The sequence below is a fragment of the Heteronotia binoei genome, chromosome 15 (assembly GCF_032191835.1).
Source record: "Heteronotia binoei isolate CCM8104 ecotype False Entrance Well chromosome 15, APGP_CSIRO_Hbin_v1, whole genome shotgun sequence".
Taxonomy (NCBI): domain Eukaryota; kingdom Metazoa; phylum Chordata; class Lepidosauria; order Squamata; family Gekkonidae; genus Heteronotia; species Heteronotia binoei.
In genome coordinates, this window is record NC_083237.1 from 11,627,428 (window position 1) to 11,642,740 (window position 15,313).

Genomic DNA, 15,313 nt, shown 5'->3' on the forward strand with positions numbered 1-15,313 from the left:
GGCTCCACCCCCAAAGTCCCCAGATATTTCTTGAATTGGACTTGGCAACCCTAGTCCACCATGATAGATAGAGGAATTCTGTTTAGGATTATCTGAGAAACTATGTTTTAGGGTTTCTAATCTCCAGGTGGGGCCTGGAAATACAACTGCTGGACTCCCAGAAGAGCTGGTTGGCCACTGTGAATATCAAATAAACTCAACGTGCTAACAAAATATTATGTCTATTAAATAGTTTACAATTCTTTAAACGCCTCAATATTTTTATACCACAACTTTTTGATATCACCAGTGTAGCAATCACTTAACAATGGTTGCAAACCATTTTCCAATGGATGCTGTATGAACATATGAACTAATATAATTGCAGTGCTTGTAAATGTTTTCTCAATATTTGCCCCCTAATGGTTTTAATGTCTGTACAGTCCGTGTCAGTCCTTTATCAAAGGGATATGAATTTCTACTGTGCTTCTTTGAGAATACAGTGTCTTTATTGGCAGCCTCTGTCTTGCCTCACCGTATCTCACTGCACTGACCAGCTCAATTAATCACACACATAAGAACATAAGAGAAGCCATGTTGGATCAGGCTACATAGACACACTGTGGCTAATAGCCACTGATGGACCTCTGCTCCATATTTTTATCCAGTCCCCTCTTGAAGCTTGTAGTCACCACCACCTCCTGTGGCAGTGAATTCCACATGTTAATCACCCTTTGGGTGAAGAAGTACTTCCTTTTATCCATTTTAACCTGACTGCTCAGCAATTTCATTGAATGCCCTTGAGTTCTTGTATTGTGAGAAAGGGAGAAAAGTACTTCTTTCTCTACTTTCTCCATCCCGTGCATAATCTTGTAAATCTCTATCATGTCACCCCGCTGTCGACGTCTCTCCAAGCTAAAGAGCCCCAAGCGTTTTAACCTTTCTTCATAGGGAAAGTGTTCCAAACCTTTAATCATTCTAGTTGCCCTTTCCTGGACTTTTTCCAATGCTATAATATGATTTTTGAGGTGTGGTGACCAGAATTGCAAACAGTATTCCAAATGAGACCGCACCATCGATTTATACAGGGACACTCCACTAGTCCTTCTTTTAAACCACCATAATTCAAGTAATCTGCTCAGTTTTCGCTATGAACGGCATTCTCACATTCCAAAATGTGATTCCCTGTGATACTTCATTTGTAGTATTGTGGGCTTTAAAGAACTCACTGTTAAGGATCAAGTCTGAGTGCAAACAGTGTATATGAAGTGCTCTAGATGCATTAAAGCTTTAAAAATATATATTGTTCGTCATTCTGCTCCTTTCTGATCAATGAAGGGCTGGTCCTTGTCAGAAGACCGGATAAAACTATAGTTTATCCAAAAAAAAAATATAATAAAGTTACTTGAGGAATGACACTAAAGAGCAGATCCACGCAGACAACACCATGAGAGCCAGTCTGGTGTAGTGGTTAGAGTGTTGGACTAGGATCTTGGAGACCCAGGTTTGAATCTCCTCTCCACCATGAATGGATGTCGGGCCATCCACACACTCACAGCCTAACCAAACTCACAGGGTCGTTGTGAGGATGCAGTGCAGGAGAGGGGAATGACGTAAGCCGCTGTTGTTCCCCATTGAGGACAAAGGTGGGGTGTAAAAGAGTAAATGAAAGTAGACCCTGCTGAAGTCTCCTCTCTGGCTCCACCCCGCCCCCAAATCTCCAGGAGTTTCCTAATCCAAAGTTGGCAACGTAATTATGAGTATGCAGGGCTTTTTTGTGGCAGAATTTCCTTTGTATATTAGGCCACACACCCCTGATGAGGTCAATCTTCCAAGAGCTTGGAATTCTAGCAGGGGCTCCTTTGCATATTAGGCCACACACCCCTGATATAGCCAGTCCTCCGAGAGCTTGGAATTCTAGCAGGGGCTCCTTTGCATATTAGGCCACACACCCCTGATGTAGCCAATCCTCCGAGAGCTTGGAATTCTAGCAGGGGCTCCTTTGCATATTAGCCACACACCCCTGATGTAGCCAATCCTCCGAGAGCTTGGAATTCTAGCAGGGGCTCCTTTGCATATTAGGCCACACACCCCTGATGTAGCCAATCCTCCGAGAGCTTGGAATTCTAGCAGGGGCTCCTTTGCATATTAGGCCACACACCCCTGATGTAGCCAATCCTCCGAGAGCTTGGAATTCTAGCAGGGGCTCCTTTGCATATTAGGCCACACACCCCTGATGTAGCCAATCCTCCGAGAGCTTGGAATTCTAGCAGGGGCTCCTTTGCATATTAGGCCACACACCCCTGATGTAGCCAATCCTCCGAGAGCTTGGAATTCTAGCAGGGGCTCCTTTGCATATTAGGCCACACACCCCTGATATAGCCAGTCCTCCGAGAGCTTGGAATTCTAGCAGGGGCTCCTTTGCATATTAGGCCACACCCCCTGATGTAGCCAGTCCTCCAAGAGCTTGGAATTCTAGCAGGGGCTCCTTTGCATATTAGGCCACACCCCCTGATGTAGCCAGTCCTCCAAGAGCTTGGAATTCTAGCAGGGGCTCCTTTGCATATTAGGCCACACCCCCTGATGTAGCCAGTCCACCAAGAGCTTGGAATTCTAGCAGGGGCTCCTTTGCATATTAGGCCACACCCCCTGATGTAGCCAGTCCTCCAAGAGCTTGGAATTCTAGCAGGGGCTCCTTTGCATATTAGGCCACACACCCCTGATGTAGTCAATCCTCCAAGAGCTTTCAGTAGACCCTGTACTAAGAGCCCCGGAAGCTCTTGGAAGATTGGCTACATCAGGGGGTGTGGCCTAATATGCAAAGGAGTCCCTGCTACAAAAAAAGTCCTGTGAATATGACTTTAAAGATAAAGGCCTGCTTCGCACTGAGGTGGTAAGCCTCTGGACTGTAGTTTGGTGTAGTGGTTAAGTGCCTGGTCTCTTATCTGGGAGAACAGTTTGATTCCCCATATTTCCACATGCAACTGCTGGAGTGGCCTTGGGTCAGTCATAACTCTCTCAGAGCTGTTCTGTTCAAGAGCAGTTCTCTCAGAGCTCTCTCAGTTCCACCTACCTCACAGGGTGCCTGTTGTGGGGAAGGGAAGGGAAAGGAGATTGTAAGCCACTCTGAGTGAAGGGCAAGGTATAAATCTAATTCTTCTTCTTCTACTACTTCTTCTTCTTTCTCCTCCTTCTCCCCCCACAAGGCTTTTCATGTAATCCCTGGCATAGTCTCTTTGATTGCCAAAGCTGAGAGGGGATCTGTCCTCTTTTGACCAGCAGACGAGTTGGTAGGAAGTAAGATCCAACCCTAAATAGAGTGTCAAGACCCAGGTTCAAATCCCCACTCTGCCACGGGCCAGTCACATGCTCTCAGCCTAACACACTTCACAGGATGGTTGCAAGGATAAAATGAAGGAGAGGAGAATGATGTAAACCGTGTAAGGAAATAACAAATAAATAAATCATTCTTTTGTTTCCGAGCCTTTATATAAAACAAAACTCCCGTATAAAGTAGCATGGCTAAGCGTTCAGATCTTATTCTCCAGCAAAATACGCAATTTTGTCACATTCCTCCTCCTGTTTCCTAACCCTTTGAGATCCCTCAGTCCCTCCTCGGTCGTTTCCTTTGGAGACAAGCGCAGATGGGCTCACTGCTGCCGATTTCCACTGGGCCTTGGGTCACCCACTGGCCCCTGTACAGCACTTCCTGGAGCCAAACCTGGAACTTCTCCCATTCGTAGGAAGTCTGGAAATCCTGATAGTTCAGCTTGAAGAGGTAGGCCTCCAGCATCTGGAGGGAGGTGTGAGACAGAAGGAGGTAGCGAAAGCGGAAATTTCGCTTCCACTTCTTCTCGTCGTTCGGGAGGATGGCCATCATCGGTGTCTGCAGCGAGACAAAAGGGCAAATTAACGCTGGGCATTTTTAATCCTCTGGTTTAGAGAGCCAGTTTGGTGTAGTGGTTAAGTGTGGGGACTCTTATCTAGCAGAACCAGGTTTGATACCCCACTCCTCCATTTGCACCTGCTGGAATGGCCTTGGGTCAGCCATAGCTCTTGCTAAGTGGTTAAGTGCGCGGACTCTTATCTGGGAGAACCGGGTTTGATTCCCCACTCCTCCACTTGCAGCTGCTGGAATGGCCTTGGGTCAGCCATAGCTCTTGCTAAGTGGTGAAGTGTGCAGATTTTTATCTGGGAGAACTGGGTTTGATTCCCCACTCCTCCACTTGCAACTGCTGGAATGGCTTTGGGTTAGCCATAGCTCTGGCAGAGGTTGTCCTTGAAAGGGCAGCTGCTGGGAGAGCTCTCTCAGCCTCACCCACCTCACAGGGTGTCTGTTGTGGGGGGAGAAGATAAAGCAGATTGTAAGTGACTCTGAGTCTCTGATTCAGAGAGAAGGGCAGGGTATAAATCTACAATTATTATTCTTCTTCTTAGTACATGACATGTCAGGTTGCCAATTCTGGCTTCAGAGAATCCTGGAGATTTGGGGGCAGTGTCTGAGGGTGGCGTAGTTTGCAAAGAGGCAAGGGAACTCAGCAAGAATATGACTTTTTGTATGCATTTATTTATTCAGCTATCCATTTATGTTATTTATAGTCTGCCTTTCTCTCAGGGACTCCTGGCAGATTATGAGAGGGGGTCTATACATTCAACAGCAGGGTTTTTTTTCTGTAGCAGGAACTCCTTTGCATATTAGGCCACACCCCACTGAAGGAGCCAATCCTCCAAGAGCTTTCAGGGCTCTTCTTATAGGGCCTACTGGAAGCTCCAGGAGAATTGGCTACATCAGGGGGTGTGGCCTAATATGCAAAGGAGTTCCTGCCACAAAAAAGTCCTGCTCAACAGGATGAGACATTCAATAAACAGGAGTTGTAGAACAAACTAGAAATCTTAAAAAAAAACCCAACCCAGAACTGAAGCAAAGTCAAATATTAATATGACACCCTATAGGGGTGTCAAACTCATGAGGGCCAGATTTGACATAAATGAGGCTTTGTTGGGCCGGACCATGTATGTCATAAAATGTAATGCCAGGAAGCAGAGAGACAAAGATTATAAAGGACACGGAAGCTCTGGCTCTATCCTTCCTTCCCCAGGGGATGAGGAGGGGGAGGAGCCTCAGCCAATAGAAGGAAAAGAGGCTTGGCACAGTAGCTCTGCTGTGCGATTGAGAGAGCCTGGCAAGGCAAACTCTCCCTCTCCCCCTTCCTCCCTAAGTGAGGAGCCTCAGCTAACGGAGAAAATAAAGGGTTTCCTCTGCAGCCCCTATTTGATTGAGCAAGCCTGACAAGCTGTGATGCAGAAGGGAGCAAGAGAGAGGGAGAAGGAAGCAGAATTGCTTGAGGGCTCCTCCCCCTCCTCATCCCCTGGGGAAAGAAGGAAAGAGCCAGAGCTTTCTTTGACACACATGGCCCGGCACAACAAGGCCTCATGTATGTCAAATCTGACCCTCATAACAAATGAGTTCAACACCCCTGTCGTAGAGTACAAGTGGTAAAATAGCCTTTGATTCCAGGAGATCTGATTTCTGTGGTCTGGAGATCAATTGAAATTCCAGGAGGATGTCTCCAGGCCCCACCTGGAGGATTGGCAACTAAACAAGGGAAACACAGCCAGGGTTGAGCAAAAGTAAGGAAGGCTGTGAAACAATATCATTGATTCATTAAGAACATAAGAGAAGCCATGTTGGATCAGGCCAATGGCCCATCCAGTCCAACACTCTGTGTCACATAAGAACATAAGAGAATCCATGTTGGATCAGGCCAATGGCCCATCCAGTCCAACACTCTGTGTCACATAAGAACATAAGAGAAGCCATGTTGCATCAGGCCAATGGCCCATCCAGTCGAACACTCTGTGTCACATAAGAACATCAGAGAAGCCATGTTGGATCAGCCCAGTGGCCCATCCAGTCCAACACTCTGTGTCACATAAGAACATAAGAGAAGCCATGTTGGATCAGGCCAGTGGCCCATCCAGTCCAACATTCTGTTTCACATAAGAACATCAGAGAAGCCATGTTGGATCAGGCCAGTGGCCCATCCAGTCCAACACTCTGTGTCACATAAGAACATAAGAGAAGCCATGTTGGATCAGGCCAATGGCCCATCCAGTCCAACACTCTGTGTCACATAAGAACATAAGAGAAGCCATGTTGCATCAGGCCAATGGCCCATCCAGTCGAACACTCTGTGTCACATAAGAACATCAGAGAAGCCATGTTGGATCAGCCCAGTGGCCCATCCAGTCCAACACTCTGTGTCACATAAGAACATAAGAGAAGCCATGTTGGATCAGGCCAGTGGCCCATCCAGTCCAACATTCTGTTTCACATAAGAACATCAGAGAAGCCATGTTGGATCAGGCCAGTGGCCCATCCAGTCCAACACTCTGTGTCACATAAGAACATAAGAGAAGCCATGTTGGATCAGGCCAATGGCCCATCCAGTCCAACACTCTGTGTCACATAAGAACATAAGAGAAGCCATGTTGGATCAGCCCAGTGGCCCATCCAGTCCAACACTCTGTGTCACATAAGAACATAAGAGAAGCCATGTTGGATCAGGCCAATGGCCCATCCAGTCCAACACTCTGTGTCACATAAGAACATAAGAGAAGCCATGTTGCATCAGGCCAATGGCCCATCCAGTCGAACACTCTGTGTCACATAAGAACATCAGAGAAGCCATGTTGGATCAGCCCAGTGGCCCATCCAGTCCAACACTCTGTGTCACATAAGAACATAAGAGAAGCCATGTTGGATCAGGCCAGTGGCCCATCCAGTCCAACATTCTGTTTCACATAAGAACATCAGAGAAGCCATGTTGGATCAGGCCAGTGGCCCATCCAGTCCAACACTCTGTGTCACATAAGAACATAAGAGAAGCCATGTTGGATCAGGCCAATGGCCCATCCAGTCCAACACTCTGTGTCACATAAGAACATAAGAGAAGCCATGTTGGATCAGCCCAGTGGCCCATCCAGTCCAACACTCTGTGTCACATAAGAACATAAGAGAAGCCATGTTGGATCAGGCCAATGGCCCATCCAGTCCAACACTCTGTGTCACATAAGAACATAAGAGAAGCCATGTTGGATCAGGCCAATGGCCCATCCAGTCCAACACTCTGTGTCACATAAGAACATCAGAGAAGCCATGTTGGATCAGCCCAGTGGCCCATCCAGTCCAACACTCTGTGTCACATAAGAACATAAGAGAAGCCATGTTGGATCAGGCCGATGGCCCATCCAGTCCAACTTTCTGTTTCACATAAGAACATCAGAGAAACCATGTTGGATCAGGCCAGTGGCCCATCCAGTCCAACACTCTGTGTCACATAAGAACATAAGAGAAGCCATGTTGGATCAGCCCAGTGGCCCATCCAGTCCAACACTCTGTGTCACATAAGAACATAAGAGAAGCCATGTTGGATCAGGCCAATGGCCCAGGTAGCAGCCACTATTAGAGCCGCCTTTTTTCATCTCTAGCGGGTGCGGCAGTTGGCTCCTTTTCTGGAGCACAACGACTTAGCAATGGTGATCCATGCTATGGTCACCTCAAGAATAGATCACTGTAATGCTCTCTACATGGGGCTACCCTTGACGCTGACTTAGAAACTACAGCTAGTGCAGAATGCTGCGGCACGGCTTTTAATGAGGCTCCCTCGATGGGAGCACATTCAGCCAGTGCTGAAAGAGCTGCACTGGCTACCTATTGTGTTCCAAGTCCGTTTCAAGGTGTTGGTATTGACCTTTAAAGCCCTTTATGGTCAGGGACCTGTCTATCTGCGGGACCGCCTTTCCCCATATATCCCCCAGAGAGCACTACGTTCAGGGACAAAAAATCTGCTGTCCACCCCTGGACCAAAGGAGGCCAGGTTGCGTTTGACACGAGCCAGGGACTTCTCGGTGGCAGCACCAGAGTTATGGAACGCTCTCCCGGAGGCCATAAGGGCCCTGCGGGACCTTCCTACATTCCGCAGGGCCTGTAAAACCGAATTGTTTCGACAGGCCTTTGATGCTTAAACTAAGAGAGAGCTGCCACTGGACATCAGCTAGAGTTTCCGGTGACCAACCATCTGAAAAACAGAACCGCCAACATAGTAATGGAACAGCACTGTGAAATAGTTTTTAAATTTTAATTGTATTAATGTTTTATAGATGTTATTGACTTATTGTTTTAAATCGTGTAAACAAATGTTGGGAGCCACCCTGAGTCCGCTTGCACACATGCATATATACACACTGTGGCTAACAGCCACTGATGAACCTCTGTTCCATATTTTTATCTAACCCCCTCTTGAAGCTGTCTATGCTTGTAGCCACCACCACCTCCTGTGGCAGTGAATTCCACATGTTAATCACCCTTTGGGTGAAGAAGGACTTCCTTTTATCCATTTTAACCCGACTGCTCAGCAATTTCATCGAATGCCCACGAGTTCTTGTATTGTGAGACAGGGAGAAAAGGACTTCTTTCTCTGCCTTCTCCATCCCATGCATAATCTTGTAAACCTCTATCATGTCACCCCGCAGTCCACGTTTCTCCAAGCTAAAGAGCCCCGATTCATTCATTTATTTTATTGGATTTATATCCCGCCCTCCCCGCTGAAGCAGGTTCAAGGTGGCTTACAACAGGAAAACATTGACATACAGGAAGCATTAACTAATGAAAACCTTAAACCGTCCAACAATTAAAACAATTTGGTGCTAATTGTACATTACATATGCTTTGTCAACAATAATTGCAACCAGTAAACCACAGCTTAATATAGAAATTACACTCCTTCCACGAACATTCCATCCGTGCTTAACCACACCCTGCGGCGTACTGAGGATATACGTTCGCGGCGTTTAAAGATAAAGCACCGCAGTCAGCTTTTAAACAACAGTTACTCCTAAGTTCAACATCCAAAGTTTGCCAGGTTTTGAACAACGATTACTTCTGGGTCCAACATGCTGGGTTTGCAGTATACTCAACCAACAGAGACCGCAGTCCTTGAATTAAACATAGACTGTCTTAAAAGAATTCTGGTCGCCGCACCTCAAAAAGGATATTATAGCATTGGAAAAAGTGCAGAAAAGGCCAACTAGAATGATGAAAGGGTTGGAACGCTTTCCCTATGAAGAAAGGTTAAAACGCTTGGGGCTCTTTAGCTTGGAGAAACGTCGACTGCGGGGTGACATGATAGAGGTTTACAAGATTATGCATGGGATGGAAAAAGTAGAGAAAGAAGTTCTTTTCTCCCTTTCTCACAATACAAGAACTCATGGACATTCAATGAAATTGCTGAGCGGCCAGGTTAGAATGGATAAAAGGAAGTACTTCTTCACCCAAAGGGTGATTCACATGTGGAATTCGCTGCCACAGGAGGTGGTGGCGGCTACAAGCATAGCCAGCTTCAAGAGGGGATCGGATAAAAATATGGAGCAGAGGTCCATCAGTGGCTATTAGCCACAGTGTGTGTGTGTGTATGTGTATATTGGCCACTGTGTGATACAGAGTGTTGGACTGGATGGGCCATTGGCCTGATCCAACATGGCTTCTCTTATGTTCTTAAGAATGAATCAAAGGTTGCTTTTCTGTTGATTATCCATGTGAATACATTCAGTAACATGGTAATATGCTTCCCAGATTCCTGTCCTTGCATGTTTTGAACGTCTTCTTCTTTAACCATGTGATTATGTCTCTAGAACCAAGGCTCATAGCATTGTAAGGAAATAAATTCCAGCATTTACACAGGCAAATCACCATTTGGGGTATAAACTTTTGAGAGACAAAAGCTCCCTGAAATGTCATTGGGTTTTGGGGAAAGGAGGGCCCCAGCTAGGGTTGCCAGGTCCAACTCAAGAAATATCTGGGGACATTGGGGGTGGAGCCAGGAGATGGTGGGGGTGGAGCCAGGGGCAAGGGTGTGACAAGCACGATTGAACTTTGAAGGGAGTTCTGGCAATCACATTTAAAGAGACCACACACCTTTTAAATTCCTTCCCTCCATTTGGCATAATGAAGGATAGAATTGGATCCCCTAGTCCATGGGTGTCAAATATGCAGCCCAAGGGCCGACTCAGGCCCCTGGGGGGCTCCTATCAGGCCTGTGAGCAACTCACTGTTATCTGCTTCGTTCTCCCTCTCTTGCTTCCTTCCGCATCACAACTTGCTTTTCCAGGCTTGTTGAATTGCACAGAAGCTAAAGAGCAAAGCTCCAACCTTGAGGGGGAACTGGAGGGAAGGAGAGCTACCTTTGCCAGGCTCTCTCAGTTGCATGGCCGAGCTATTGAGCCAAGCCTCTCTTCCTTCTGTTGGCTGAGGCTCAACAAGCCAGCGAGGTGGATTAGGCTGAGTGTGTGTGTTTGTCTGTGTCCTTTATAAAGTTTATATCTCTCCTACCTGGCATTACATTTTATGACACAAATGGCCCAGACTGACAAGGTCAAATCCTGGCCCTCCAGAGTTCGACACCCCTGCCCTAGTCCAATCTTTTTTGAAATTTGGAGGTTGTGTTGAGGAGAGGCACTGAATGCTAGGCTGAAAATGTGATGCCTCTACCTAAAAAAACCCAACCCCACCAATGCCCAGGAGACATTTCCCTCCCCTCCTCCACTTTCTGATGACCCCAAAGTGAGGGGAGGGCCTCCAAACCAGGGGATCCCCTGCCCCTAACTGGGGAGTGGCAACACTAGCCCCGGCACAGGACAATGCCATAAAGTCCAGCTAGGGTTGCCAAGTCCAATTCAAGAAATATCTGGGGACTTTGGGGGTGGAGCCAGGAACAAGGGTGTGACAAGCATCATTGAACTCCAAGGGAGTTCTGGCCATCACATTTAGTTGGACGGCACACCTTTTTAAATGTCTTCCTTCCATAGGAAATAACGAAGAATAGGGGCACCTTCTTTTGGGGCTCATAGAATTGGACCCCCTGGTCCAATCTTTTTGAAACTTGGGTGTACTTTGGAGAGAGGCACTAGATACTATACTGAAAATTTGGTGCCTCTCCCTCAAAAAACAGCTCCCCCAGAGCCACCAAAACCTCCAGATCAATTCCCCATTATACCCTATGAGAATCGATCTCCACATAGGGAATAATGAAGTGCTCAGCAGACCTTCCTCCCCCCCCCCCCCCGGTTTTCTGGAGACTCTGAAGTGAGGGCTTGGCCTTTCTACTCACGAGTTGCAGCCAACTTCTTCCAAGTAACACAAACACCCCATTCCAAGAGGAAGTCTTTCCAATTGGAGACTGGAGCCTCCAAAGGGGGAAAGTCACATGGTGGCTTTGGGGGCGGGGCTTCCCCTTACCGGCCAGCTGACTGGGGGCGGGAAGGAGACTGGGAAAGCGTAAGAACCCCCGCTGGGACCTGAGGATTGGCAAGCCTAAGTCCAGCCTTCAAAACAGCCATTTTTCTCCAGGGGAGCTATCTCTGCTGGCTGGAGAACATTTGGAAAAGCGGGAGATCTCCAGGCCTCACCTGGAGGCTGGTAGCCCTACGGAATGTCCTCCTTCCTCTCCTCCGCCCACCACACTCACCACACAGATCCTTGCCCTGCAGCAGTTAAAGGGCCAGATTCGTTTCACTGGCTTCCTCGCCCGGGAGTGACTCAGCCAGCTGGGCCTTCCTCTGGAAGGCCCACTCCCCATCACGCCCCCACCCCACGCGCTGGTCGGGGCTGAGGCTTCCCTGAGGCCCAACCCTGAGGAATGAGGCTGCTGGGTTCTGAGGCTGGGAGGGAACTCTGACAGGGCCCTGACCTCACAATGCCCCGACAGCATCACAGAACCGCTGAGGAGGGCTCAGTTCTGACCTCCTCAGGCCTGTGGACTGAAGCAGCTGCCTGCAGTGGGGCTCAGGAAGCGGAACCAATCTCACTGGGCCCACCCAAGCTCTGAAACCCTCATGGAGATGAACCAGGTTCAGCTGCAAAGATCTCAGCATTGTTAGTAGCAACGACCAGGTTGAAAGAGCTGCTCAGTCGGTTGAAGCAGACATAGGGACTAGGAGTGTTCTGACTTCTATGAGATGGAGTCTTCAGAGTAGGGTTGCCAGGTCCAATTCAAGAAATATCTGGGGACTTTGGGGGTGGAGCCAGGAGACTTTGGGGGTGGAGCCAAGATCAAGGCTGTGACAAGCATTGTTGAACTCCAAAGGGAGTTCTGGCCATCACATTTAAAGGGACGGCACACCTTTTCAATTCCTTCCTTCCATAGGAAATAATAATTATGATGTCCATGTGTCGGGGAGCGGAGTCAACAGAAACCGCCTTTCAGACCCAAGTCTCTGGTTTGTTCAACAATATACTTGCCATGAAAATACTGGATAAAATACTTGGTCATTGTCAATGTGATTCCAAGCACTGCTATATCCAATTTGTCGCTTGGAAGCTTTGTATTCGATCCCAGAGAGCCTGTCAGAATCCCAGAACTGATCCTTTTTCTTTAGCCACCCAGAAGGATCAAGAAAAGTCAAGAAAGAGAGTTTTGCGGTACCAAGAGATGGCCACAAGATGGCAGTTGACGACCAAGAATGAACGTTATGCAGGATTTTCTGTACATCTTGTAACGGGCAACAGAATAATTTTAAGGGTTTGAGGGGGGGGGGGAATCAATTGGGTATGAGGTTATACAGTCCACTTTCCAGAGCAGCTTTTTGTCCAAGGAAACTAATCTCTCTAGCCTCGAAAACAGTTTCAATTCCAGGCGGGCCTCATTTTTGGCAGGAGCAGAGCTCCGAAGCCTCTAAATTTTATTGTGCTCTTTCTTTCTTACAACCCCCCCCCCCCCAAAATACTTGCTTCTGGGGCTCCATTGTTCAAAGCCCCTGGGAGAATTTTGCTGAACTCGAAGATTTGACAAAGTTTTGAATTTTTCCCCTCACAAAAAATGAGAAAACCCAAAAAAATCTAAAGCAGACAGGTGGAATTTGGCTATCCATGGCACAGAGTGGTAAAGCTGCAGTACTGCATTTCAAGCTCTCTGCTCATGACCTGAGTTCAATCTCAGCAGAAGCTGGGTTCAGGTAGCTGGCTCAAGGTTCCTTCTGAGGTCCCCAGCTTGCTGGGGGGAAAGTGTAGATGGCTGGGGAAGGCAATGGCAAAACCACCCCGTAAAATGTCTGCCATTAAAACATCATGATGTGAAGTCACCCCAGAGTTGGAAATGACTGGCGCTTGCACAGGGGACTACCTTTACCTTTTAGGGAAGGGACAATGGCTCAGTGGTGGAGTATCTGCTTGGTAAGCAGAAAGTCCCAGGTTCAGTCCCCGGCATCTCCAACTAAAAAGGCTCCAGGCAAACAGGCATGAAAAACCTCAGCGTGAGACCCTGGAGAACCACTGCCGTGACAGTCTGAGAAGACAATACTGGCTTTGATTCAGTATAAGGCAGCTACATATGTTCATATACGCTCACTCTTGCTCCAGACACTCAAGAGAAGCCACAAAAATGTTGTGGTACCAGAGGATGGCCACACGATGGCAGTAGACGATTGAGAATGAAAAGATGCGCACCCCGCACCCCCACACACACTCACACGCATCCAAATGTTGACACACTGACATGCTGGGTGGCAACTGCATGTAGTGCTTTGAATGGGAAGACGGTCCTCTTTGATTGCCCAAGAATGCCCTATGGGGATTATGGGACATGTGTGAGAAAAAACCAGGAGCACGACTGTATCAGGAAGGAGAACTGGGGAAGATTTGAGTGAAACATTGCCTGGATCGCACCACTGCTTCACGACAGCCACAAAGCTTTACCTAAACGCTTGGGTGCCGACTTGACTTGGGGAGAGTCCCTACTTTCTCGTTCTCTATGGACACCAGATATATAGTCGAGCGGGCTGCCTCTCTGTCCCTCTTGGAGGTGTGTAGGTATCCTGCACTTCCCTCTGTTGTTTTCCATGTGCAATTTAATAGACTGTAGATCTACAGAACACCCTGAAAGACAAGTTTGGAGTATGTTAGGCTACTCCTAGAAGACAGAATCCCAACAACTACAGCCTCAGTTGCAGAATTTTGTGCAATGACCTATTAAATCTTTTGTTATTGGGGTTATGTAAATACTACTGTATTGCTGCCCACTTACAGGGGTGGGATTCTAGCGGGAGTGCCTTTGCGTATTAGGCCACACACCCCTGATGTAGCCAATCCTCTAAGAGCTTACAAAAAAAAAAGAGCCTTGTAAGCTCTTGGAGGATTGGCTAGCAGAGTTCTAGCAGGAGCTCCTGCTAGAATTCCACCTCTGTCCATTTATATTATTGACTATTTGTCAAGCATGCGGGTTCAATGACGAGTCGAAGTTGATACAAAGACTACGTTTATTGATAGACCGATACTTTGGTATAGCAGATTCTTGAGAGTAATGAAACTGATACATTGATACAATACTTTTAAGGCTTACTTCAAAAGGATTTCAAGGGAGGGGGTTGCGGGGTAGCATTCACACATAAACTATCATAAATGTCTACGTTCCCATAGTGTTATCAGGACTTCGTCCTTGCTTTCTCTAGATGGCCTATACTCCCTTAGAGGAATGTATGAGAAGGTGCTGATTACTTAGTTTCAGTTCTCACTACTTCTAATTACAAGCCATAAAGCAAGACGGGGAAGGGAAAGAATAACAGGCTAACCAGGTTGGGTCCTCCACGACACTTCACAGACCAGGCTTAGGCAGGACCCTAAAACAATCAATTAACAATGGAATTTCACCATGCTTGACATTATTTTATTTTAAATTCTGTGTTACTTTTAATTCATAACTTTATCCTTGCAGAGTTTTTTGTTAGCATTTTTGGCCGTACAATAAACATGATGACGTTGATGGATACTTGGGTGAAAGGTCAGGGACTTTCTCTACACTGTGCATAGCTCATGCTGTCTGTCGCTGTAACCCCATGTGAAATTTGCAGTGTTTAATGTGCCATGTTAACACATGAACTGCACATGAAGCTGCCTTATACTGAATCAGCCTGTTGGTCCATCCTTTGTATTCTTTGGGGTCTCAGGCAAAGATATTCCACATCATTTACTTCCTGGTCCTTTAACTGGAGATGCTAAGGATTAAACCTCCCAAGAAGATGTTCTACCTTTGAGATGTTCTACCTCCCGGAATATTTATGCTTTGCTTCCTTTCTGTTTTGGATTTCTGCTTGGTTCCAGATTCTTTTACTCCAAATACTATCGTATTGTCTACGCTACATCCTGCTGGTTGAATGCTCCGTCCTGCTGGTGGCATTAATGTACTTTGGGCAATCCGCCTTGACAAAGGTGGACTAGAAATAAAACTTAAGCGGTGTATATGCAATGCCTATACTGGTGGTGTAATTTAAGAACGTCGGTTGC